At 39.8% G+C, this 27,668-nt stretch overlaps 1 long non-coding RNA gene across 1 annotated transcript; it reads right to left on the bottom strand.

Annotated features, from left to right (window-relative positions):
* Positions 1-17,827: 17,827 nt before the first annotated feature.
* Positions 17,828-27,414, bottom strand: LOC147461970 (uncharacterized). Its single transcript, XR_015187660.1, has 4 exons — positions 26,974-27,414; positions 26,552-26,591; positions 18,322-18,415; positions 17,828-18,233 (listed from the first exon to the last, which is right to left on the bottom strand). It is a non-coding gene; the product is annotated as an uncharacterized LOC147461970 (long non-coding RNA).
* Between the last annotated feature and the right edge of the window lie 254 nt (positions 27,415-27,668).

Genomic DNA, 27,668 nt, shown 5'->3' with positions numbered 1-27,668 from the left:
ATGTCTTTTTTGACAAAATCTCAATATTTTATACATGATATATTGAAAGTGGTCCAATCTTGGAATTGGGATTTTTCCACTTTACCTAATATAGTCTTTCTATAGATGATGCCACATTTAAGAGACACGACCACCATCCAAAAATTCCTAGATGTTGTAAGTGACTTATTCTTAACTAATAGCTAGTATTGTGAAAAGTACCAGACTAATCGAGTATACCCATCCTTAGACATAGTTGTTATTGGGAACCGAGGATACCTTGAAACCATTGTTGTAGTGCTTTACCCACTGTTCCCACTGTTTGTGTAGTGGTCACACCTTTTGCAGAGTTGATCACTGTAGCTTTGCCACCCTTACCCTTACCCTTGCCCTTAGTTCCTAATGAGATTTTACTATGGCAACAATAAATGCATGGAAAGAGGGTCATTGCACCATGCTTACATCCTAACATACACTTGATAGTTTTCAAGTTTCCTACCAAATGCCACTCCACTTGGAATGTACCCAGACCTAAAACCTGCAATCGTTGTCCTTGTTGTTGCCGAATAACGTCAATGATTGAGGTGTGATTAAAATACCATTTGAGGGACTCATGTGTCTCATGTGGGAGATGAAAAGCTGCCAACCACCAAATATTCTTTTCGGAATAAACACCTAAACAGGTGTTTCGCGTCTCGTTGGTATTTAGCTCAACATCGACGCCCACCAAGGATCTGTTCATAAGCGTAACGCTTACCCTTTCAAGCCGTTGACTTTTGACAATATGGCACTCATCAAGCTTCATCACAAATATAACTTTGCCATCACACTCTTCCTGTGTCAACCCATAAAATTTGATCATTGACTCCTAGAGCTTCAACAAGTCAACATAGACATTATTGAACTCGTTGTAACAAAAGGATTTGTTCTCTTCTAATGGTAGGGCATCCTCCACATATTGAAATCCACCCAACAAGCTTGCAACATTATTATTGGTGCACCTTTTTGCAACACTAACACTATAAGGCATTGGCAACAACAACCTAAACAAACTTTTTGCTCTGTGACCTAGTGTGAGAAGTCTATACAAAGCTTCGTAGGCCTTGAAACTTATTCCTACGCTATCACACACCTCCATCATCTCCTGAGGCGACACAATGCTCTTTAGCTCATTGAAACACTTCTGACACAAAACAGTAGCAATGCTAGCATTGGATGGATCATCCAAAAGCTCCACCAACTCCTTTGGTTTGATGATATGTTGCAGCAGAGTATGTCCAATCGTTTCAACATCGGAATCGATTCCTATCATCATCCGAGCCAAGTTCCTGCATATTGAAATAATATTACAGCAACCTGCAAAAATTGTATGAAATTAGAAGCTTGCATTTGTATTCCTATCAAGTTTGACAAATGCATTTCTTTTGAGCTCCACTGCTTGAAGATATCATAGACATCGCATGTCTCTTGCGCTTGCAAATGTGATAGCCCAATGAAATGTGTGTGAGATGATCTATTCACCGGTACATATTATGTGCATTGTGTTGTAGCTGAACATAATTGTCTAGATGGCACTCTTGCTCCATTTTTTGATGCTCTGCTTTTTCAATAAGCTTTGACATCTCCTCGTTTAGCTACTTCATCTTCTTGTTGGCTTCCTCTCTGACTTGCTGGATGTCTTTCACGTACTTCTCTTGCAATGATAAATAGGAAGCACAAAGATATTTTCTTGCTTCCCTTTCATTGATAAAAGCTGAATGTAATATCTAACAGTAGCCAAACAATCTGTCTCTCCCATCTCCAATAAAATGCAGTAGCTTAGTGACAATACAAAAAGGCGGTGATGCACATTGGTCATTGGATTGCCAAGTTAAATATGGTAATCAACCCATAAGTTGATTGCCTTGCATCCATGGTTCCGTAGCTGCTCTCCAGCATTGGGATTAGATATGCCAAGTCACACAGTAGTGTACTCCTGCTCTAAATCAACATTTAATCGATATCGTTTTGACTTGTTAATAATGTCTTGCACTGGTAGGGGATTGAATGACATTTGTGTTAGTTAATGAATTAAATTAGTGAGAATGTGTAATGGTGACTGCTACAACCAGGTGAAGGTGGCTATGGAGGAAAGAAGTGGAGAGTACTCAGAGATAGGAGAAAAGGATTATGTTGTGGAGGGAAGAAAGAGGGGGAGTGCAACTCAATCTCCTTTGAATTTGAATTGTCGGTCATGAGTGTAAAGAGAGAAATTGTTGATCATGAGTGTAAAGAGAGAAATACTATTGCACACAGGGGTAATGGAGTTTTCCATTGCTCTCAGCTAGAGCTGGAGTGGGAGAAGCATGGGGGAGAGAGAGAGAGAGAGAGAGAGAGAGAGAGAGAGAGAGAGAGGAGTGGGAGATAGAAAGACAATAAAGGAAGAGAGAGTGGGAGAGGGCAGATCTGCAACCTTGGAGGATCTGCACTTTTTCAGAAAGAGGCATCCAAGAATGCTCCTTAATGATTGGGAGAGGAAGTGACAAGAGAGAAAAGGGAGGAAAGAAAGAGAGAAAGTTGGCTCACATTTTAGAGAGAGAATGCAGTGAGAGAATGTGGAAAATCTACTTTTTTGGCAGGGGGACTGAAAAGTGCCTCTTTTAATGAGTTCTAAGTGAGAGACATTGTTTTATATGTAAGAGAAAGAAGAGTGGTGGGAAAAGGACATTTTAAAATTCATTTACCCACCTCTCTTTTGGGTTACTAAATAGACTATTTTCAAATTCAAAATATGAAAATGGCTTTTAAAAAAATCTCAGCATAGGCCTTTTTGCCCTCTCTTTTAGGCTTGGTCAAACTTGGCTTAAGCTTTAAGCATTCCCTTAAACTTCTAGATAAAGAGGCCCTCCTATACCCCATTCATTTCCTAATGACAATCTCCATATTTTGGCAATGGGGGCTCCTATGGAAAAAAATGTCCATTGTGCAACCGTGTACTCAACAAGATGCGATTCAATGCCGATAATAATTTTCAAGAATGGTGGGTATGTTGAATCCCTTGACCTTGCAAAGTTTCATGGACATTTTGATCCATCTTGTTAGACAATCGCCACATTTTTTTCATAGGGGTCCAAATGAGCCCTATGGAAAAAATATGGCTATTGGACAACCTTGGACCGATGAAATGGTTTTTGATGCACAAGCATGTTTTAAAAGTGGAATATATAGAACATTACTCACTCATGAAAAGTTTCATGGCCATTTGAAAGAATCTCATCGGTCTAAGGTTGCACAATCACCATATTTTTGCTATTGGGGGCCCCTATGGCCAAAGAATGGCCATTGTGCAACCTTGTACCAATGAGACACGATCTATTACTAGGGATTTCACTAACATGATCACAATCTTGTGATTATGTTAATAATGTGAGTAATTACACATGAATGTGTATAAGGGGGCTACAATCCTTGATTGGGTACAAGTAGTCCTCAATTGTGTAATTGTATTGAAGATTTAATAGTCTTGTCTTATGAATTGGTTTAGATAGAGAGTGCATTGTGTATTGTGAAAGATTGTTAGTGTACAAGATGGGAAATCATAGATATTATTGCTTTCGTTTGTGTTTTGCAAATAATTATCATCGTTTCAATGTTTAAGTTTATTATTCTTTGTTGCATGCAAAAATATTTGAGCAAATTAAAAAACCCTAAATCTCTATATATATGAATAATGTGAAGTTTTTAGACCTGTCATATTGTTTGCAAATTGTAGAGGGTGTATAATATTCCTCATGTTTGTAAGTGCATTGAAAAATTCAAAGCTTTTTTGTATGTATATTGTATGTCAGATAGTGCATTGCAATGTGTATATTTGCTCACAACATATGTGGTCGATATGTGGGTTGACAAAAGTGCATTGCAAATTACACAATGAGTAAATTTGATTGCTATATTAAGGAAGATTTTTGGTTTTAAAATATATTGAAAAGTAATTTTTTTTTTATAGCTGAATATCTAGTTCTTATGCCTTTACCATTAAATTCAAGCAATGGAGCAAAATGTCGACGCAAGTGGTACAAAATCAAGAAAGAAAAGAAAAGTCCCCGGCAAAGAGTGGGAGTTTGCTCACAATATATGCGGTCGATATATGGAGTGGAAATGTAAATTTTGCCTAACCACAAAATCAGAAGGGGCACCACATATTAAGAATCATTTTTGGGTAGTCTTACAAGCAATATTCGCACATGCAAAGCACCTCACGTACCTATGGAGTGGAAATGTAAATTTTTCCTGACCACAAAATCAGACGGGGCACCACATATTAGGGATCATTTTTTGGGTAGTCTTACAATCAATATTTGCACATGCAAAGCACCTCACGTGTTAGGTTTAATGGCCATGTGGCCGACCTTCCATCACTAATTGCTACTAACCCTAAGCGTACAACTATACACTTATGTGAGTGGCACTAACACTAAGTACAATGTGTATTGTGTCTTAGTGCAAAAGATAGAGAAGAAAGAAAGGGGGCACACAATACGTGTTGGCTCTCCCCCTTCAACCTGTGTGTGGCTATGGTGGTGAGTGTGTGAGTGTGTGTGAGCGTATTCCTCTTCCTCTTTCGCTGTGCTCCTAGCTCCTCCCCTTCATCTGGTATCAGCAGGGAGATTTCATTCCCGAAATTGTTTCCGCATGCACGCGTGAGTGCAAACAGGATTCCGATTTCAGCATCGATAAATTCAGCTTTTCGAGAGTGTTTCTAGCAGGTGTCCTGCAGTTTTACCCCCTTTCGGAGCCATTCGAGCCACAGAAACCCCATTCAAGCTACGATTCAGGAGCTGAATTTTTCAGCCCTCTTTTGGTAGTTTGTGTTGCAGGGCTTCCATAGCCAGTTACAGGTACCATTGTTGCACTGCCTTCCATCTACAAGAGCCCACGGCTCAGTCGGGAGTGTGTAGCCTCTTTCGGAGTGGCCTCATACACACACATAGAGTGGGAGTTTGACGACATTGTCTTCTTTGACTACAAGTACAAGTACATAGAGTGGCTTGGTTAGCTTTCTCTGTGATTCTCGGCCTCGATCTCAACTTTGACTACGGCATCGGCATCAACTCATAGGTTGCAGGTTTTAGTGCTTGCGATACTCTGTTTCTAGTGGGAGCAGTTGTTCATCCGTACATGCATATGTTGACACTTTTGACAGCGTTTGAGCTCTTTTGACACCTGTTTGAGTGTCGTGACAGACTTGTACGTCTTTGTGGATACTACCATTGTACGCTTTTGTGGAGCCATCTTTTGGCTAGTACTGCAGTCTCGACCATTTATGAGACTTGGTTCGGATGGTAGCCATTTCTGAGACTTGGCTATACGTTTTGCTGCATAACCTACATTGTTTTCATTGCGCTGGGGTATTCTCAAATGTGGAGATACCTTCGGTGATACAGGTAGCTGGAGCATCCCTTACGAGACCTTGCCATAGGACATGTATAGAGTGGTATAGGTTCTTTTGACGCCCAGTTGGTGTTTTATGGTTAATGTGATAGTTTACGCGCCTCAATTGGTCTCTATATTGTGTGCTTTTGAGAGGCATTGCCCTCTTTTATGCTTTGTGAGTGACATACTTGCTCATTTTGTCCTGTATTTTGGTTGACATAGTCCCAAATAAAAGGAGACTTTGTTGAAATTTTCCCAAAATCTTTTGGTACTTTTGTCACCATGTCTACTAGCAAAGACCATGACATTTATGCCATAAAGAAGTTTGATGGCACTAATTTTCAGCTTTGGAAGAACCAAATGCATGATGTGCTTGTCCAAAAGAAGCAAAAGTTGTCTATTGCCTATGTGGCTAGAACTGAAGATATACACATGACTCAATTTCAGTGGGAGGAGCTTGATGAGCTATGTAGGTCTATGATTAGACTGCACCTTGGTGAGTTGGTGTACTTTTTAGTGTTAGAATGCGAGACTGCTCATACTTTATGGCAAAAATTATGCGACACTTATTAAAAGGATAAGACTAGCAATAAGGTTTTCTTGATGCAAAAACTTTTCAACCTTCGTATGAAGGATTCAACTAGTGTTGCTAGTCATATCAATGATTTTGATTCTCTTTTTGCCCAGATTTGTGCACAGTGCATGACCATTGATGATGAGATGAAAGCAATCTTTTTGCTTTGTTCGTTGCCACCCTCTTGGGATATCTTTTTCACAGATGTTAGTAACTCTGCTCCTAATGGTACGCTAAAGTACGATGATGTTACTAGTGCACTTTTGTTAGAGGAGATGCTTCGAAAGACCATGACTAGCTTGCATTATGGCGAAGCTCATTATGTGCAAACGGATGATAAGCAACGTGAGGGATGTTCTTTGCAACGTGAGTCCAAAAAAGAGGGCAATAGAGATGCACCAAAGGATAGTTCAAAGTCTTGTGGTTGCTGCAATTTCAATCCCATTATTGTGATCAATTTGGCACATAAAGGAGGATTGTTATGCTTGGAAGCATGACAAAGAGAAGGTCAAAGGTAAAGGCAAAGATCATGATGATAAAGAGGAGAAACCGAAGAGTTGAGCTAAAATTGAAGAACTGAACATAGCTTTTATGATGCACAGAAAATTCTATCTTTGCAGAGTTCTATGTCAGTTGAACTCCTCGTTAGTGGTTAAGTATCCTATACATGGATTCTTGATTCGGGTGCTTAGTTGCATGTCACACCTCATAGGCATTGGTTTACTACATACAAGGAAACCATTGGCTATGATACACTTGGTGACAGTTACTCTTGTGACATTGTTGGTGTAGGTGATATTGCCATTGTTATGGAAAATGGGGTGAAGTTTATCATCTGTAATGTGCGTCATATTTCAGCCTTGACATGCAATCTAATTTTGGTTGGACATCTTGATGACTTGGGTTACAAAGTCACTTTTCATCAGCAGTCTTGGCGTGTTGCAAAGGGTCATCTTATCATATCTCATGATTCTAAAGTTGGTTCACTTTATCCTCTATGTATCTGATAAAAGTAGTGTTCTTTCTAAAAATCTGAGCTACCAATCGTTGCTTTGTGGCATAGCCGGTTAGGACATATGTCAAAGAGGGAAATGGAGACACTCTCTCGTTTGGGCTACTTATCGTCTTTGTCGTTTTTTTATTTTCCCTTTTGTGAGCACTATCAATATGGAAAGCAAACACGGACAAATCGTACACACTCTTTTGACAAAGAAAGAAAACCCTTAGAGCTTGTGCACAATGATTACTGTGGGCCTATGCCTTCTAAACCCCATGGTGGTGCGTCCTATTATGTTACATTCATTGATAATGCAACATGGCATGTTTAGGTTTATGCCATGAAGTCTAAAGATGAGACCTTTTCTTGCTTCAAGAAGTTATTATTTTTTATTTAGTGTTGCAACTCAGTCTGAACATAAGTTGAAAGCTTTGCACTCAGAAAATGGTGGAGAATATGTCTCCAAAGAGTTTACAGACTTCTGTTCAAGAAGGGAAATTAAGCGTGAGTTTACAGCTCCTTATACCCTTGCACAAAATGGTGTTGCGGAACGAATGAATAGGACCATCCAAGAGTGAACTATTTCTATGCTATCACATGCTAATTTATCGCAAGCATTTTGGAATGAAGCTTTATACACAGCTGTGTACTTGATCAATAGATCACCACATGCTTCATTACAGTTTTGTGTACCTTTGGAGTTATGGTCAGGACATAAATTGTCTCATGAAAAACTCCACACATTTGGCTATGAAGCTTATGAACATGTACCCAAGGAGTTGCCTACTAAGCTAGATCCTAAGTCCAGGAAATGCATCTTCATTGGCTATGGTGTAGATGGTCAATTTGGCTATCGTTTATGGGATCCAAAAAGTCGATCAGTGATCCGTAGCAGTGATGTTGTATTTAATGAGACTAAGATGCATAGACAGCCAGTGAAAGAGGTTGAATTCTAGAAAGTGATATTTTTTAATGTATCACCTCCTGTCCAGACAGCTCCCGAGCCAATTATTACACATGCTAGTACGAGTTCTAATCAACCGTGAAGATCTCAAAGAGTCTCACATCCGCCAGAACGTTTATCCCAGGTGCAGATTTTGTTTTGCTAGCAGATAGTGGTGAGCCTTCTTGTTACAAAGAGGCTATGCTAGCCAATGGTAAGGTTCAGTGGGAACATTCTATGAAGTGGGAGATGTCTATTATTGCAAAGAACAAAACATGGGAACTTGTTCCATTACCAAAAGGTAGGAAAGCATTGCCTTGTAAATGGGTTTACAAGAAGAAGCTTCACAATTACAAAGCTCGTTTAGTGGCCAAAGGTTTCAAGAAAGAATATGGTGTCGATTTTCAGGAAATATTTTCTCCAGTGGTCAAGATGACCACACTGAGAATGTTGCTTGCTTTGGTTGCCACTGAAGATATGGAGCTTGATGAAATGGATGTCATTACAGCTTTCTTACATGGTGATCTCAAGGAAGAGATTTATATGCAACAACCTGAAGGGTTTGTGCTAAAGGGCAAGGAACATTTGGTATGTAAGCTTTTGAAAAGTCTCTATGGCTTGAAGCAATCATCCAACCAATGGTATCAAAAGTTGATGCATTTATGCGTTCCCTAGGCTATAAGCGGCATAGTAATGAGGATCCATGTCTTTACTTGAAAAGCCAACCCAATGGACAGCTTATTATGCTTATCCATTATGTAGATAACATGCTTATTGTTGGTCATTCTAAGAAGGACATTGCTGACTTGAAAACCAAGTTGAAAGGTCAATTTGTTTGACACATGAAAGATTTGGGTGAAGCCAATCACATTTTGGGTATGCGCATTACTCGTGATCGTAAGAAGAGGTTGTTGTACCTTTCTCAAAAAGAGTATGTGCACAAGGTTCTTGATCATTTCAACATGCAGAAGGGGAAGGCTTTGAGTACTCCATTGTCTACATATTTGAAACTTACCAAGAACGATTGTCCCAAATCTGCTGAGGAAAAAGCTGCGATGGCTAAGGTTCCTTATACTTCACCTTGTGGTAGTCTCATGTATGCCATGGTGGCTACAAGACCTAGCATTGCACATGCAGTGGGAGTTGTCATCAGATTTATGTCTAACCCTGGTAAAAAGCACTAGGATTTTGTCAAGTCAATTCTTAGATACTTGAGTGGCATTGCAAATAGACAGTTATGCTATGGTCATGGAGAGTCATCCATTTAGGGATTTGTAGACAGTGATTATGTAGGTTGTGTTGACAGTCATAAATCAAAAACAGGTTGGATTTACACATTTGTTGGTTCTACTATTTCTTGGAGATCCGTTCTTCAAGACTGTACATCCATTTCTACCACAGAGGTAGAGTATGTTGCATTGAGTGAGGCATGCAAAGAAGCTATTTGGCTTGCTCGCTTATTGAAAGATCTTTGATTGGAGCAGCATACACTAGTTCTTCATTGTGACAGTTAGAGTGCTATTGCCTTGGCTAACAATTTAGAGTTTCATTTCAGAACAAAACACATTGATGTGCATTATCACTTCAGTTGTGAATGCCTGGCAAACAAGAGCCTTGATTTAGTGAAGATTCCTATATCAAAGAACACAGCGGATGCACCCACTAAAGGTCTCTCTAGCCATCAGTTTCAGCATTGTCGTGAATTGATGGGCATTGGGTGAAGAGTGGTTGTCTTCCATTCTTATGGTCTCCCACATTGTCCATCAAGTGGGAGAATGTTAGGTTTAATGGCCATGTGGCCGACCGCCCATCACTAGCTGCTACTAACCCTAATTGTACAGCTATACACTTATGTGAGCCACTAACACTAAGTACAATGTGTATTGTGCCTTAGTCCAAAAGCTAGAGAAGAAAGAAAGGGGGCACATAGTACGTGTTGGCTCTCCCCCTTCAACCGGTGTGTGTGGCTATGGTGGTGAGTGTGTGTGTGTGTGTGTGTGTGTGTGTGTGTGTGTGTGTGTGTGTGTGTGTGTGTGTGTGTGTGTGTGTGTGTGTGTGTGCGTATTCCTCTTCCTCTTCAACTGTGCTCCCAGCTCCTCTCCTTCATCAAGTACCTGTAGTTGTAAAGCATTTGAGAGAAGAGCTTCTTAAAAAGAGTAGCAAGAAACGGTGGGTATAGGAATCTGTTATGGATGCATGTCAAGAGCAGCTAGAGTTAAATACTAATCATGATAATCCTATGGTGACACCAACCAACCCTACAGAACAATATGCGCAAGGAGAGGAAATGCTAAGCAGTGTTTCTTTTAAGTGTCCCAATGTTTGTGGACCTGGACAAATACGTCAAAGATCATTGCATCAAAGATTTGAATGTGGACGCTAGAAGAAGCACAAAATGCACTTGCAAAAGCAATTTCTTCCACTAGGAGTGCATTAGTCATGGTTGCCAACAATCATTGGAAACATGTATGGAAGAAAATTGGTGAGTTCGGTCCTAGATTTGCAGCTCCTTTGTATCACACGATAGGAATTGATCTCTTGGACAAGTGTTACATCAAAGTCAAGGAGCACGTTTCTAAAATAATTCTTAGAAATATATCGCTTTCAGGTTGCACAATTATCATTGATGGTTGGTCTAATATTCAAAGAAGACCATTGATCAATGTGATGCTGGTTTGTCCAAATTTCAATGCTATCAAAAGTGGCAAATACATTGTTGAGGTCTTGATTAATATACTTAAAGAGATTGATGATGAATGTGTTATTCAAGTAGTCATGGACAATGCAAAGAATTGTAAAAATATCGGCAAGAAATAAATAAGTGTTTTGCACAAATTCATGCCAATGGTTGTAATATGCACACTGTTAAATATGGTGCTAAAGATTGGTATACTAGTGAACAAACTACATGGTTCACCAAAATAACTGACATAGTACGATAAGTTGTGAAGCTTATCTTGAAACGACAAAGAGTGCTCAATTTGTATAGGATGCGCATGTCAGTTAAGCTAAAATTACATGTTGATGCTTGGTTTTGCACGCACTTTTATACATTGGAATCACTCTTACACAATAAGTACACTATGATCGACACTTTCAACTGCAAGGCTTTTGACGAATGGAAGCTTGACCAAACTAAAAAAGTGAAATAGAAAATTACTTATCTACGTGGTGGATCCATAAACAAGGCTGCTTGGTGGAAGAGTGTGATGGATGCATACCATGTAATGGTGCATGCTATGTTCGCTATTCACAACCTTGATCAGAAGGCACCAAATATGGGTAGAGTGTGGATGACTTGGTGGTCAGCCCAACAAAGTCTAGAAAATCGTGAGGAGTTAAAAGAGTCTATAGTAGAGAAGGAGTGGCGAATACCATTCTCTGCAAAACAACGAAGAATTTTGTCTAAGTACTTTCATGCAAGGTGAAAGAGTGCTCACATTCCACTCCATAGTGTGGCTTACATGCTCAATCCAGAGTATTGGAATTTAGACCTGATGTTAAATACAAAGGTGGTCAAGGATTTCTATCAAGTAGTCAATACGTTCTACTATAATGTGCAGGATTGAATTGATTGCATCAAAGAGATGAGTGCATTCAGACTAGAAGAAGGACCTTTTGTGCATAATTTGACAAAAGAGAAACCTGCATGGAAGTGGTGGATAATGAATGGTGGTGAGCACTACTTGACTCTATGTCCTCTTGCAATGAATTTTTGGCACAATGTATAACAAATTCAAGCTCAAATAGAAACTGGAGTATGTACAAGTATGCTCACATCACTATTCAAAATAGATTATTGGTAGACAAAGCTAAAAAATTAGTTTACATGTTTTGCAATGAAGAGATACTTCATCACATCAAAAGTGTTGGTTACGAGGAAGAAATGCCTAGCTGGGTACATGATTATCAAAATGAAGATGAAGGTGAGTTCAATGTTGGTGTATCTCAATGCACTATAAAATAAATCAAAGAGAATCTCACAATAGATATGGAAGATCAGTTAGAGGAAAACCAACAATACTTGGACTCAGGAAAAAAAAAACTACACATATTCATGTCCTTCTTCACTTATTTATTGATATAAATCTTTTCATTCTGTGTGGTTTGGATTTGCCCATTTTGATAGTCAACGAGCTGTGTGTTTCGCTTGTTGTGCCGACATACTGTGTGCTAGAGATTTCATTCATTGAAAAGCATCAACAACCAATTTTTGTTGATATGTTGGTGTCGTTTGTGTACCACGTCTGCTCTTCCTCAACCATGGTATCTTAGAAATGCAATTGCTAAATAGACAAATATTAAATATCTTGGGCAAACATTTTTTCTCTCAATTCACTACTCCCAAAGATACTAGAATAGTGTTGGAAATAATGCACATGTAGGGGACATGCTAATCAAACAGCTGATCCAAATATACTTCAAGTGCTGTGAACAACAATATCACAATTGACTAAAAACAACTGATCCAAATATACTTCAAGTGATGTGAACAACAATATCACAATTGATTAAGACAATTGATCCAAATACACTTCCACTCATGTGAACAAAAACATCATGATTGTTTATAGACTTGAATTCAAATAAAATACTCAGAGGGAAAATCAATAGCAATTTATAAAATGTTCAAGCTAGATAAAAAGACACATAAGTTCAATGAGTGATCACTGACATGATTAGATCTGCCTTCAAATGCTCTTTAAAGAATAGCAAAATATAAGAGGTATTTCTTCTAGCCTCGTGCTCTCTTAATTTCATCCAAGTGTCCACCTTTTGCTGAATAACTTTGAGAGCATCTTGGTCGAGGTAGCAAAATACTTCTTCTAGGAAGTACACTTTTCTAGCTGCACTCCAAAAGTCTAGTAACATATCATTTAGAAAACATAATGCATAAATATTGCTAGCTTTTATTTATGCATATGAGCACTGTGGATTGTATATCTTTGGAGCAATCCATGGCCTCTTGCAAGCTCATGTTCCCTTGCTTCCCTTGCCTCCAAAATTGCAAACAAAGATTGAGCATCAAGGTGTATGGGTTTTTTGGCCAAGTGGTAGGTGGCCATGGTGCCCATTACATCTATTATTTGTTCATATGGCAAATAAGGAGGAGTCTGAGAGTCATTACTCTCTCATGCTCCACCGAAATGGTTTGTCTTTGCATTCCCTTCCCCTTCTCTCCATCCCTTCTCTTGCACACTCTGCCTCCGCTCCATCAATTTGTATTAGAGCATAGGTAGCCCCGGCACCTCCTCTCCACTACTTGCACGTGTACAAACACTGAGCAAGAGGAGCTCTGCAAGATTCTGCAGAATCGAGCAGAGCACTGTATCGATAGAGGGCCGTGAGGGGAGAAGCAACAATAGGTCATGATGGCAGTAATAGGAAGCAAAAGGCATCAAGCCATGTATGCAAAGGCTTGGGAGCGGGAATCTGAGGATGATCCAAGGCAATTGAAGCTCTACAATGAATTTGAAATGAAGGATGACTAATTCCATGGAGCTGAAATTGAAGCCGATTTCAAGGTTTCCTCTTGCCTAGCTGTATGAGCATTAATGAGCAAAACTCAATCAATTAGTAGTTGAGAGTACCTAGCATTCAAGAGCTTTCCTTGTCATTTGTGAACAAGCTAGATGAAAGAAGTTTATAAGAGCCCAACAGTTGAAGGAGCTATGGGGGTTGGGCGCACTGATTAAGCATTGCGGTCCCTTGGAGTGCGTGTAGTGGTTACGAGGGACTTGTTGAAGCACTACCAGCCCCATAAAATTTGCAAAAAAAGACAACTTTTAGCGCTCCATAGTGTTTGAACTAGCATATTTAAGCGTCTTGCAACATCCCGGGCCATAGATCCATGCAAGTCAATAATGGGACGCAACTCTAAGTTTTATGATTTCTTGATCTTGAATATTAAGTAAGAACTTGGTCGTACCCAAGATGAGTCGAAGGAGTGGAAACAATCAATATTATAATTGAAAAAACTCCAAAAAGTGTTGATGGAATGTAATAGCAATGCTAGAGTTCTGCTAGTGGGTATTAAGCTATTTTCGTGGAAATGGTTCTCTCCTTGATTTTAGGAATTTTCTCTCCAATGAAACCACTTGATGCCTACAAAATATTCTCCATCTTAATCCCATCCCCATAACTTTTTATAGAGTGCAACTTGCATGACTACTTCCCCCCATTCCCCCTAGGTAATCCCGCTGGGTGCGGCCCACTGCGTGCGGCCCAACTCTAGTATGGCCAAAGTCGGTTTTTATAACAACACATGGGTGGCACTCCATACTATTTTGAATATTTTTTTCTAGAAAATTTACCCTACCCACAAAATTTTCCTAAAGCACCACATGCTACATTAGCTTCCGTGGTCTTTTGCTGCAACCAGTCCACACCAGCGCGGACTGGTTGCAGCACTAGACCACGGAGCTACTGGAAAGCAATGTAGCTGACAATAATTCTGGTGCATACCTCTTAGACGTATGATGGCAAGGTGGCATGATGTTCAGATGTTTGAGGACGGTGGACAGTACAATGACACCGCCAATGTGATGGAGAGGGTGAATGAGCAATGCGTCGATTGTAGGGTGCACCAGCAATTCATATGCTTTTTTTCCACGATTGAAGGGATTAAGACGTTGGATTGTAGTCAACATTGGTGTGTAGAAGAAGTATTGTGCTTCTATGATGGTTTCTCTTAATGTTTACCTACTACTGCAATAAGATTTTCCGTTTCGGCAAGAAGACCTATGTGTGTGTGTCCATACCACAAAGCTATATTGTAAGCAGCTGCAGTAATACGGGGCCCTGAATCACCACATGCCTTGGAGGACCACCTTGCATGCAATGCCATCTCTGGGGATCCTTGAATCACGAAGATAATACTCATGGCCAATATCGTTATCATAATCCTCCTCCTCTTGTGCCTTGTGGTTGCAACAACTGTGAAACTACAGCTACAACGACACCACAAGGCATGTGCTATCGTCCATGTCCACATGCATGGACTACGCAGGCAAGGAAGGGATGAGAGACTGCACGAGAGATATATATTCCTGCTAGGACAATCGAGCTCAAAGGCACTAGAGTTTCATGATTGTGGACGAGCTTGTAAGCATGCGTCGGTGGTGTGTGGCCAATTATGTGAGGTCCCCACCCCGCCGTTTCCAATGGCGGATCTGATGGTGAACCCGGTGGCCACTAGATCTATTGCGGAAGCAAACAAAATGGTTCAGGGTTCGACTAGCAGACGATCTCTCATCACAAAGTGAGTCGAGTTCGAGCCTACTAGCAGGGAGATCTAGCTCCACCTCGCAGGGGAAGCGTACTTGAACTATCTAGCGATCCTAAGACCCACCTTCCAAGAGGAGAGAAACCCTGAGCGTCTTTTTCCTCATGTTTCAGAGGCACGTACAATCGAGATTTAACCGCTCTAGGGGCAATGAGTATTACTAATATTGAAGTAAGCACAATGGGGACAGAGAGTTCCTGACCAATCGGGACCACCCATCTCGTAGGCATTGGCAACCTGAGCCAAGCCCCCACTTTCCACCCCCACACTCACACTTCCTTGTGTGACCTAATTACTACCACAAAGGTTGTTCAACATAAAGATTCCTTGTTTAATTCCGAATCACATTGTTAGTTAATACAGCCCTTCAACCAGTATTACAAACAACACCAAGACAGAATTCTAGTAAAAATTCTACTCAAACTTATTCATAAAAGTTCCAATGTTCTGGAGGTACAACATCCCCCCTCCAGCGAGAGTTCACTCCTCCCGTTGTCGCCTAGCTACCCATACAACTAGGTATGTCCACCGCATAGAAAGCACGTCATGGACACTCCCACCGCATAGAAAGCAAGACGTGGGTTCCCACCGCATAGAAAGCAAGTCGTGGGTATCCACCGCATAGAAAGCAAGTCGTGGATTCAAGAGCCCTTAACGAGGAACTCTGTCCCCTGTGATCAGTAGGGGGGTCAGGATTGATTCAACATTGGAAATAAAATGAACATGTCGAGCTAAATTCTCCCTAGCAGACATTCTTTCCTAATTGCAACCAGCATACCCATCAATCATTTCCTTCCTACTTTAGAACTTAATGTACAATGAATTCAATGCCGAGGTTTCCGTCGGATTTCTCCAACATGTTTGGGGATATTTTCATTCCTAACTAAACGTGTGCAATGTTAAATTAAACAACTTGAATGAAATTATGATCTACCTCTTCCATTTCTTCGTCGATGGCCCGTGAGATGGCTGGTATTTGTTCCTCCATGGGAGCTTTTCCCTTTCCGTTCACCTTGCTCGTTCCTGCCTCGTGGTCGTGGGCTCCACCAAAGAGAGTCCTCTTAACCGGGGCCATTTTAAACTCACTACTTTAAGTAATTAACTTGGAGAAAAGAGCTAATGTCCGTAGGCGTCATAAAAAGCCAAATGATAGATTAGCAACATCAAACAATGCCTGCTACATGAGAGGTTTAGAGTTTTCCATATAGCAATCATTATGGATGACACATAATCCTATGGGAACCGGCTCTAAAGATAATTACTCGGTTTACATGATTAAGAATAATAGGATTTCACTAATGGAATTACCAAAGAGATGAATTAAGCACGATTAATCTCTTTCCTAGCAATTAGAGGGTGCAGAATCACCGCATGCATAGGTGTGAGAAAAACCACCTCTTAGAGACTTAATGACAGATTAATCTTACCTTAATTATATCTTAATGCATAACAGAGATGGATCTAAATCAGCTACAATATTGATGCGTGATAGAAAGAGTGATTCTCATCAATCTACACAATTGCCAGCTTACCGATTAATTTCTATGCTACCTAGAGAGAGAAAATTCTAATAATCATGCACTAATCATTAATTAAGAGTGATGAATGGCTGATAATTCAGCTATGGGATGATGATTACATAATAGAATATGGTTAAGGAGAATTTAGAGTAATTATAGAGAATTACGACTAGGAATAAGCATAATAGACGAGAAATTTAGATGGTAATGAAAAGGATTTGCAGAAAGCATTAATTAAACCGTGGTTACCGTGATTAAGGGCTGATAATCCTCTCGATTCTCTGATCTAATCGAGCTTCTTGAGGCGAGAATTTGACAGCACCTCCCTCCTTGCTTCTCCTTCAAAAGGTGTGTGTTCCGGCAGCACCTTCCCAGAGTGTGTGTAGGTGTGTGTGTGTGCACTGTGTGTGTGTGTGTGAGCGTATGTGTGTGTGTGTGTGTGTGTGTGTGTGTGTGTGTGTGTGTGTGTGTGTGTGTGTGTGTGTGTGTGTGTGTGTGTGTGTGTGTGTGTGTGTGTGTGTGTGTGTGTGCAGGCCTTTAAATAGGCTCCTACAAGCTGAAAATCGATTTGTGCTGCTATAAGCATCTGAGTGAGCACTCAGTCTCTGCATTGGCAAGTTCAGTTCCCCTACCCACCAAGTGTCAGGTTGGCTTGGTTAACTGACTCTGAGACTTAGTTACTGGCTTGGAAACTCTCCCAGGACACCCACAAAGCAAGAGGGCGCCCCCTAGCTGCTAAAGCTGATCTGGAGTGGGCTGGAACCTGTTCCCACACAGTCCCGGGCCCCCGATACCTCCCCGGGAAATTTTGAGAAAATTTGATTCTAGGCTAAAACGGGTCATACGAGTCGGATTTTGATGCCGAAAATTGCTATAGCAAGCTCTAACTAAGGCATACTGGCCCGAGTACCTGCCATATTTAGCAGCCCCCGGGGTCCGAAAATGCATTTTTTTGAAATTCGGGGTTCGGGTGCAGTTTTTCGAGACGATCAAAACTAAACGGGTCGTGTGACCAAAAACTTACTATTTTTGGAATTCTTTTACAAAAATTATTTTAATTCACATTTCGGAGCTTTAAAACATTCTAAACATCATGGCACTAACAGAATCTGGAAAACTACTAAAAATAGTAACTTATTCCATTATATTCAGTTCATGGTACAAGGGTGCTCTTTTTGATCGGGGTCAGAGACCTTACAAATTAATGATGGCGGTGGAGCTCTGGAAACCCTCCGAAAGTGGGTATTGGTGCATGTTCAGGAGGTCTTCTTTCCAGAGACTGCTTTTCTTGTCTTTTGAGGTGAGCTTTTTGTTGAAACGGTGGCCATTGTGGTAGCAATATTGGGTGCCTCTTTGAGGCAGGGGAAAGAAAGAATTACCTAGAAAAGGGGTTCCACAAGCAAACTGATCATATAAAGCAGCCCTTTGGAGGTCCGTGCAAGGCACCTCTTCAAGATTTATTTTATCCTTAAATTTGCAAGTAGGAGGGCTCGAAGAATTAAGAGGCAACTTAGAATCCAATGCTGCACACATTGCCACATAACGTAAGCGAGAAGATAAGTGTTGACTTCAGTTTCGGTAATTAGTGAGTTGGAGCTTGCTACAACCGACCTTTTAGTGCCTCTTATCAAAATACCTTGCCGCTTCTCTTTTGTCTTGGAAACCTCCCTTCAAATACTATCTAAGACCGCATGCATGTCATCAGCTATGTTCACAAATCCAGAAGACAACAATCAGTTCCCACAAGGTTAGGCAGATCTATGATAGCTAGACATGTTAACCTCTCCATCAATTTAACTTGTTTGTATGAGCACCTTCTAAATTCTCTGAAATGAACCCCGTTTTACTCAGATTTTCTACTATAATTGTGGCTTTGTTAATTTCTCTCTCAACGGGTGCATCCACACATTGTTTCTCTCATTTCATCCACCATTTCAGTGCCGAGATGGCAAGGGGAAAGGGAGGGTAGCTCAAGGGTGTTTCACTGCAAAGGAGAGAGAGAGAGAGAGAGAGAGAGAGAGAGAGAGCTTGTTTTTGCTTTCTTTAGGAACTTGTTTGCACTTGCTTACAAAAGTGGAGGTGTTTCAAGCTTTAGGAGGTTCTTGGATAGCATCATAGGCTTAAGAGATTGTGTGTTGATTTTTTTGCAAAATCTACGTGCCAAATTTTTGGCGGGCTACTTTTGAGAGGAGGTATGCCACATGGAATTGAATTATATATGTTTTGAGTATCATAGAGATTGCTTGTGTCTTGAGTATTCAATTTTCATAATGGTTCTAAAATCTCATTTTTTCTCGATTGAGTGTCAGATTTGTGGTAGTGAAAGTAATGTGCATGGCATAATTTGTTTCTTCCACCATTTTTGCTCTTGTATCAATTTGCTTGGATTTGTCTTCGCTCGGGTTTATTTGCTCGATGAATAGAAAGCCCCCCTAAGTATAAGGCAAGATTGGTTGCAAAAGAATTCAAGCAAACGAAAGGCATGGATTTTGATGAAATCTTTTCTCAAGTGGTCAAGATGACTACATTGCATCTTGTGCTTGGTCTAGTAGCCATCGAGGACTTGGAATTGGTCCAAATGGATGTGAAGACAATGTTTCTTTGTGGGTATCTTGAAGAGGATGTTTACATGAAACAACCAAAAGGTATTGTGATAAAACCTGAGAAGACAACATGAACATAACTACTTTATAGACTCAAGAAAGATTTGTATGGATTAAAGCAAGGCTCAAGGAAATGGTACATCAAGTTTGATAAGTACATTCAGTCCTAGGGTCACATACAGAACTAAGATGACCAATGCTTTTACACAAAGGGGTTGAACAATGGTTCCCTCATCATTCTGATTTTGTACGTGGATGACATGCTCATAGCGGGGAAGTCAAAAAATGAGATTGCACTTCTCAAAAATACCTTAAGCAAGAAGTTTTCTATGAAAGATTTGGGCGATGCACATCACTTTCTTGGTATGTGTATCAAGAGAGATCGCAAATGTGGTATACTTGAACTTTTGCAGGAAGAGTATATTCATAAGGTATTGCAACATTTTTGTATGCGAGGGGGGAAAGCATTGAGTACCCCAATGGTAGCATACAAAAAACTTAGCAAGCATGATTGTCCCAAATCGGATGCTGAAAAGATAGAGATGGAAAAGGTGCCATATTCTTTGGCAATTGGTAGTCTTATGTTCACCATGGTTAGCACACGGATAGACATTGCATATGCAATGGGAGTGGTCAGTAGGTTTATGGAAAATCCAGGCAGAAAAAATTGGGAAACAGTGAAGCATATCTTGAGATACGTCAAGGGCTCAGCTGGCAAGTGCTTACACTTTGGGAACAGAGATGCATCCATAGTTGGATACACTGATTCGGATTATGCGGGTTGTGTGGAAACTAGGTGATGCACATCTGGCTATGCTTCCTTGTTTGCTGGAGCGGCAGTTTCTTGGAGATCATGTATCCTAAATTGCACTTTGTCTTCCACCACTGAGGCAGAGTATGTTGCAATTTCTAGTTCCAATAAGTAAGTTGTGTGGTTATCTTGTCTAGTGGGAGATTTTGGTATACACCAAACTCCATTGCTACATTGTGATAGTTAGAGTGTGATTGCGTTAGCAAAGAACCCCGTTTTTCACTCCAAGTAGAAACACATAGAGGTCAGGTATCATGTGGTATGGGATATTTTGGCTAGCAAACGCATTGAGTTAGTCAAAGTTCACACAGATGAAAACCCAGTGGATGCTCTAACAAAGAGCCTAGGCTTAGAGCGGTTTGCACATTGCATAGAGATGATGGGTGTAGGGTGAAGCTAAAATCATTCTTCACAATTTTTGTACATTTGCCCATAGTAGCCCCTACATTCTTCAGCCACTTGAGCCACATTGGCCTTCAAGTGGGAGTTTGTTGGGTTTTAGGCCAAGTGGTTGGTGGCCATGGCCAAGCTCCCATTACATATAATATTTGTTCATATAGAAAATAAGGAGAAGAGAGTCATTACTCTCTCATGCTCCACCAAAATAATCTGTCTCTGCATCCCCTTCCGCTTCTCTCCATCCCTTCTCTTGCACACTCCACCTCCGCTCCATCACAAAATTGTTAGATGCGTGCTTGGCTAAGGTTCTAAGCATCATACCATCCCAATGTGGCGTTTATTTGCATGAGTAAAATACAGATTACGTTGTAGGTATGTAGATCGTAGTGCACCATACCAGTAGAATGAGCTACCGCAATGCCATCAATCAGAGCATGTTAAATGGTTGGCATCTGCTCAAGCACTGCTTTGATTCATGCAGTCTCTATCTTTGTTGATAGCTGTTGATTTGTAGATGGAAAATTCTTCTAGTTGTACTAAAGCCTATGCATGCAACTTTTGAATGTTCTTTGGGTGAACGGCAGATGGCATATCATGTCTCCCAATGAGTCCCCCATTGTAGTATGTGAGGATTGTGATCGAGGGGGCCTCAGTGGTAAAGCCAATGCATCTAACAATAGAGGGGTGAAGTGTTTGAATGCCCTACTCTATCTAGAAGCTATCAAACTTCACTTTTGCCCCTCCCTTGTAGCATTTTCCTACATGTGCTATATTCTATGGAAAGAAGGATATGCTTTTAATAGTGTATAATGTGCAAATACCAAAAGAGCCTGCTCCAATCTACGCACCTTCTACTAGGGTTTCTTGAGGGATTCCTATCAGATGTGCACACTTGGCATTAAATGATATGCACATGATTGTGTCAATGCCTCTGGCATCTAATTTGCCACCCATGGCCCCTTGTGCATCTTGCACCATCTTGATTTGCTTGGGTAAAGTGGACCAGTCTTGGACTTTAACCTACTTCATGTTTATCTTTTGCTCCTCCCACTATTTATCCCACAACTTTATTTTTGCCATATCGCAAGTGCAAGGGGGGTCTTCTTTCAAAGCTTTGCAACCTATTTTCATATTGCTAAGCACCGTCTGATCTTGTGTGTGTGTGTGTGTGTGTGTGTGTGTGTGTGTGTGTGTGTGTGTGTGTGTTGGTTGGTTTGGGGGGGGGGGGGGGGGGGGGGGGGGGGGGGGGGGTGGTCAAATTCCCTTATTCCTGTTGGGCAGTAGCAACTTGTACTAGTCTTTGACATGCAATCTATGCTTTGTGTTCTACCAAATCGTTTCGGTGAAATATTTAATGAAGTTGTCACTTTGATTTATTTTTTGAATGCGACTATGTGCACACGCGGAGATTGCCAGGATTCACTTATTTTGAATAGCGCATATAATAATTTTCTTTTTCTTGGCCATCATTTTCGCATTGGAAAATAAAAAACAACATATTAAATAGATTGGTAGGGTGCACCAACACTCTCACACTAGTCGCACAAACCATGATCATAACCCTAAACACTTCAAAAAATTGTGTAATATTTGATCAATACGAGTTGATAACCATTTTCAGTTCAAAAAGTAGTGTTTCATTAGACAATATCAAATAATATGGATTAAAAATCCTCAACACTTAAGAAAACAACATTAGATCAAACAATACGGGTTAAAAACCCAAAACACATAAGAAACAACATTAGATAGGACAATATGGGTTAAACATTTCAAAAAAAAGTGCTAAACCATAAGACATGATTTGACATTTTGTACGTTAACACTTCAAAAAAACAAGGTTATAATAGAAGAAATCTTCATCATATTTTTCATTACGAGGTGAAGAACACCACTAGTTTGATGTAGTGAATCCTTAACCAAATTATATTATGAAGATGGAAAAACCATGAAAATTTGATGCAGTTTTAACAAAGAATTCATAAATTGAATATAACTTTTCACATCCAAAAACGATTTTGGAACGATATCAAGGCAACACTTAAGATTTGTAATGTATCTTTTGTCAACTTCAATGAACAAAGCACTTTTCAAGGTTTTAAACTCACAAACATTTCGCAATCTTTGCTATTTAATAATATTGATAATGTAAAATTTCTTTAAAAAAAAACCATTGCTATAAAAAATTTGATGAAAGTATGTATATAAATTTTTTGGTTGTGTCTATATAAGCTATTTGTAAACTAGTAGAGTACAAATTTTAGTGAAAGATCGACTATTGTTTTGCGAAGGTGCTATTCATTGGGTGTAATCACTATTAAGGTTGCACAAAAGTGATATGTTCTAATTTTTTGAGTACTTTGGATAATATTCTATAAGTAATAAGTATCAAAGCATTTCTAGATAAGTTTATTGGATTTCATGTATCTTTTGATTAAAGCAACAACGATTGATAAATAATTCAATAGATAAGTGTTACACGATTAAAATGATCTTTTGAAATTTTTTAACAAAATGCATTATGATTAGATATGATATATTTTGACAAGAATACTTAAGAATAACAATTTTATAGACATTACAAAAATTTGTATGTGAAATACTCTTCACAATCGCATCGATCAACTATTTCCTATACTAAATACTTAAACAACATTATATATACATGCACATACAGATTATATGGCGTTCATAAAGCCAGGTTAAAGACCTAAATGCCACATTTATGCAAAAACAATGCTTCCATCAAATGATACTCTATAGATGAGTTACCGACCCAGTGCCATTTGAATCTAGAGGATAATAATAGTTTGCATATGCACATCATATGGCCGCGTTATTGGTCGATGCCCATATGTTTCTTTTGCAAGGGAAAGTGAAGTTGACTCACCATAAGTATACCAATATCCCTATGTTACCAACGTAGTACCCAAACAGTGAGCCAATATTTATCACAATGACATCATATTCCTCACGTAACCGAGGTGATGCCCCCGTGGTAAGCACTACTCCATAGAGCATCTTATGCACACGCCCACATTGTGTGGTAAGGTACCTTATTATTACAGTGCACTATGACAAAAGGCATGCTACCACACAATGCACACACAACCGTGTGGTTAGATACTCTGCTATTGCCGTGCGCTTTGACGTAGAGCATGCTTCCACATGACTCCCTCTCACCCCCCCCCCTCTCTTCTCAACATACCTGTAGAGGAGGTCCTCTCTCTCTCTCTCTCTCTCTCTCTCTCTCTCTCTCTCTCTCTCTCTCAAATGCTCACAAAAAAACAGCCCGCGAGCCCACCTATTTATTAAGTTACGGGCCCGTCGGGCTTCTTTGTTTTCCCCATGGGCCTGCCGAGATATTCTTGTTTCTCAATGGTTCCACAGGGAAAACAAAGAAGCTAGATGGGCTTTTTGTGGGTTACCAGGTTGCCCTGAACCGGCTTGTTTGTGATTATGTTAAACGTGATTATGTGAATATGTTAATAACTCTTTGTGATCACAAAAAAAATTTACTTAATTATTAAATCCATGTCTGTCACCAATGGAACTTTGTAGATATGGAGGATATAATGCATTCTCCACCCTACAAAGTTTCATATCCATATGAAACCTTTTCTTTGGTCCAAAGATATGCATTGCCATAGTTTTGCAATAGGGTTCATTTAGGACCCTATGGCCAAAATTTGACTCTTAAGCAACCTTGTACCGATGAGATGGTTTTTGATACCCTTGAAACTATGCAAGGGAGGAGAATATAGTGCATTACCTATGCATGCAAAGTCGCATGGCCATCTAAAAGGATCTCACTGGTCCAAAGATACACAATTGCCATGTTTTGGCTATAGGGACCCCTATGGCAAAAACTGGTCATTGTGCAGCCTTATACTGACGAGACGTGATATGATGCCAGTGAATAAAATTGTTGCAAGGATTGGGGATATGGTGCATCTCAAAACCTTGTAAAATTTTATCGCCATTTGGAACCATCACATCAGTCTTAGGTTGCACAATCATCATTTTGACTATAGGGACCGCTTTGGCAAAAAATGGCCATTGTGCAACTTTGTATCAACGTATCTGTTGTCAATGACACTTTACAAGGATAGGCTATATTGTGCATTATTCACCCCTACAAAGTTTAATGGTCCTATGAAACCATTTTGTTAGTTCAAATTGCACGATTGCCATATTTTTTCCATAGGGCTCATTTGGGACACTATGGCAAAATTATGGCTATTTGGCAACCATGGATTGAAAAAAAAGATGATTATTAATTTCCATGAAATTATTCAATGGAGGGCATTAAATACCCCACCCTTTACAAAGCCTCATGACCATCTAAAAGGATCTCATCGGCCTAAGGCTGCACAATCATCAAATTTTGGGTGTAAGGATCCCTATGGCCAAAATTGGCCATTATGCCATCCTGTACTAAAACGAGACGTGATCCGATGCCAACAAAAAATTGCAAGGTTGAAGTATATGGTGTATCCCATACCCCTACAAAAGTTTATGCTCATTTAGAGCCATGTCATCAGCATTAGGCTGCACGATTGCCATATTTTAGTTCTAGAGACCCTTATCGCCAAAAATGGACATTATGAAACTCTTTCCAATAAGACATAATTTGATGCCAATTATAACTTATAGGGATGGATAATATGGTGTATCCCTTGCCCCTACAAAGTTTCATGACCATTTGGAGTTGTCTCGTTGACACGATCACTATATTCTTGAAATAGGACCCCAAATAGGCACCTTAGACCAACGAAATGGTTTATGATGCTCATGAAACTCTCCATGTGTGGGAGATATGGTGCATCTACCAACTTTTCAAAGTTTCATGGCCATCTTAAAGGATCTCGTTTGTTCAACTCTACATAATGTCCATATTTTGGCTGATGTAGGGGGCCCTATGGCCACAAAATGGCCATTGTGCACCCTTGTACCAATACAAATGTGATCCGTTCCCAAAGAAACTTTGTAGGGAAGGAGGATATGGTGCATTATCTACCCATACAAAGTTTTATGTCCATATGAAACCGTTTTGTTGCTGCACAATTGCCATATTTTTGCCATAGGGGTTATTTATGACCCTATGGCAAAAATATTACTATTATACAACCCCGGACCGATGAGATTGTTTTTGGTATCCATGAAACTATGTAGGAGAGGTGGATTTGTTAGGCTTACCACCCTTGCAAAGTCTCATGGCCATTTGAAAGAATCATGTCAATCTGTATTTTGGCAGTAGGGGTCTCTATTGCCAAAACTGGACATTGTGCAAACGTATATTCACGAGACATGGTTTGATGTCAACAAAAAATTGCAAGGGCAAAGGATATGGTGTATTCCCAATTCTTGCACAATTTAATGGCCCTTCAAAAACTGACTCATCTGTCTTAGCTTGCACAATAGCCATATTTTGGATGTAGAGGCTTTTATGGAAAAAAATGGCCATTATGCAGCCCTATACTGATGAGACATGATTCAATACCAATGAAAGTTTGCAAGGGTAAGGGATATGGTGCAAATACCTTGCAAAGTTTCATGACCAATGGAAGTCGTCTTGTCGATCTTAGGCTACACAATTAGCATAGTTTTGCCATAAGGGCCCCAAATGGGCTCAATGGCAAAAATATGGCTATCATGCAACTTTGGACCAATGGACGGTTTTTGATACGATTGAAAATTTGGAAGGGTGGGGGACATGGTGTATTACACACTCTTACAAAGTTTTATGTCCATTTGGGACCATATCATCGGTCTTAGGTAGTGCAATCGCCATATTTTTACCAGAGAGCCCAAAATGAGCCATAATACTCTTGTGGATATACATGCCAAACTTTTAGACATGTGTGCCAAGTATCGTGCTCTTTACTTAGCAAAAATTATGGTCAATCCCAAGCCACATGCTCTCCCACCCAAAAATAAAAAGTGACCCTCCAACATTGGAAGAGAAGCATGCCGTGACTTAGAAACACTAGAGTAGATAACATGTATACTAGGGAAGAGCACTTACCTATGGTTTACAAAAATTGGGTGAGGGTAGTTCCACTTATCTGCAATACCCACGCATGATTTTTTAGTTTTTTTAATGGGCATATCATACAATCACTCAATGCATTGATCATGATATTTGGAAAACCATGTCAATAATTACTATTGAAATCTATTAGGTCTCCCCAATCTCAAAAAAATAAAAATTCTTTCAAAACATATTAAGTGCATAAGTGAAGGGTGAGTTTAGGAAATGAAAAAACATATCAAAGTGGAAGTCAAAAGACATATGAAGGTGAAAAGTAAAAAGACATTTGAAAGTGGAAAGTCAAAAGACCTTTTGTGTCCATATTAACTCTCACGTTTGGACGTAATTGTAACTAAGAAGTTGCCATGAGCCTACTATGCAAAATTCAAGTACTCTCACTTTTCATTAGAACATACCATATTTAATTATGGTTTACATTGTGCAACACTATGATAATTTGACTATATCATCGTATATATTTCAAAGGGGCGAGGTCATGTGGCGCTATATTGTTTTGAACAAAACATTGTGTGAATGAATTTCTACAAGTATATACTGCAATCGGCACTTAGCTAAAGGGTACACAACTTCATGGTGGTGCCTGCATCTTCTTCTTTGTGAGGTCGACTATATAGAAAAAAAACTTCAGCCTACTATTTGCTATACACTCGCTACACATAGCTTGTAGGGAATCTTGAGGTTAAAAAAAATTGTAGCACAAGGAGCATATAAGTGCACGATTGTGAACCCATTTCATTTGGTTGAGAGGCAGACATGCTTTTGGTGTGACACATAAGTGGTTGAAATGTGTAGCACTATTGGGGCAAGAGTGCCTTAGGGGCTATCACCTTATTAGTTCCTTAGGTAATGGTCACACAATAAATAGTTATCAATTATTTCATAGATAATAGTCCCTCACTAATGGTCATGCAAGGAATGTTGCAAGTCATAGTTCTACAATGCACGTCATATAAGTGCATGATTGTGAACCCATTTCATTTGGTTGAGAGGCAGACATGCTTTTGGTGTGACACATAAGTGGTTGAAATTTGTAGCACTATTGGGGCAAGAGTGCCTTAGGGGCTATCACCTTATTAGTTCCTTAGGTAAT

This window comes from Adiantum capillus-veneris, chromosome 3 (genome assembly GCF_014529385.1).
Source record: "Adiantum capillus-veneris isolate H3 chromosome 3, ASM1452938v2, whole genome shotgun sequence".
NCBI classification, from domain to species: domain Eukaryota; kingdom Viridiplantae; phylum Streptophyta; class Polypodiopsida; order Polypodiales; family Pteridaceae; genus Adiantum; species Adiantum capillus-veneris.
This window is presented reverse-complemented; position numbering and strand designations above follow the sequence as displayed.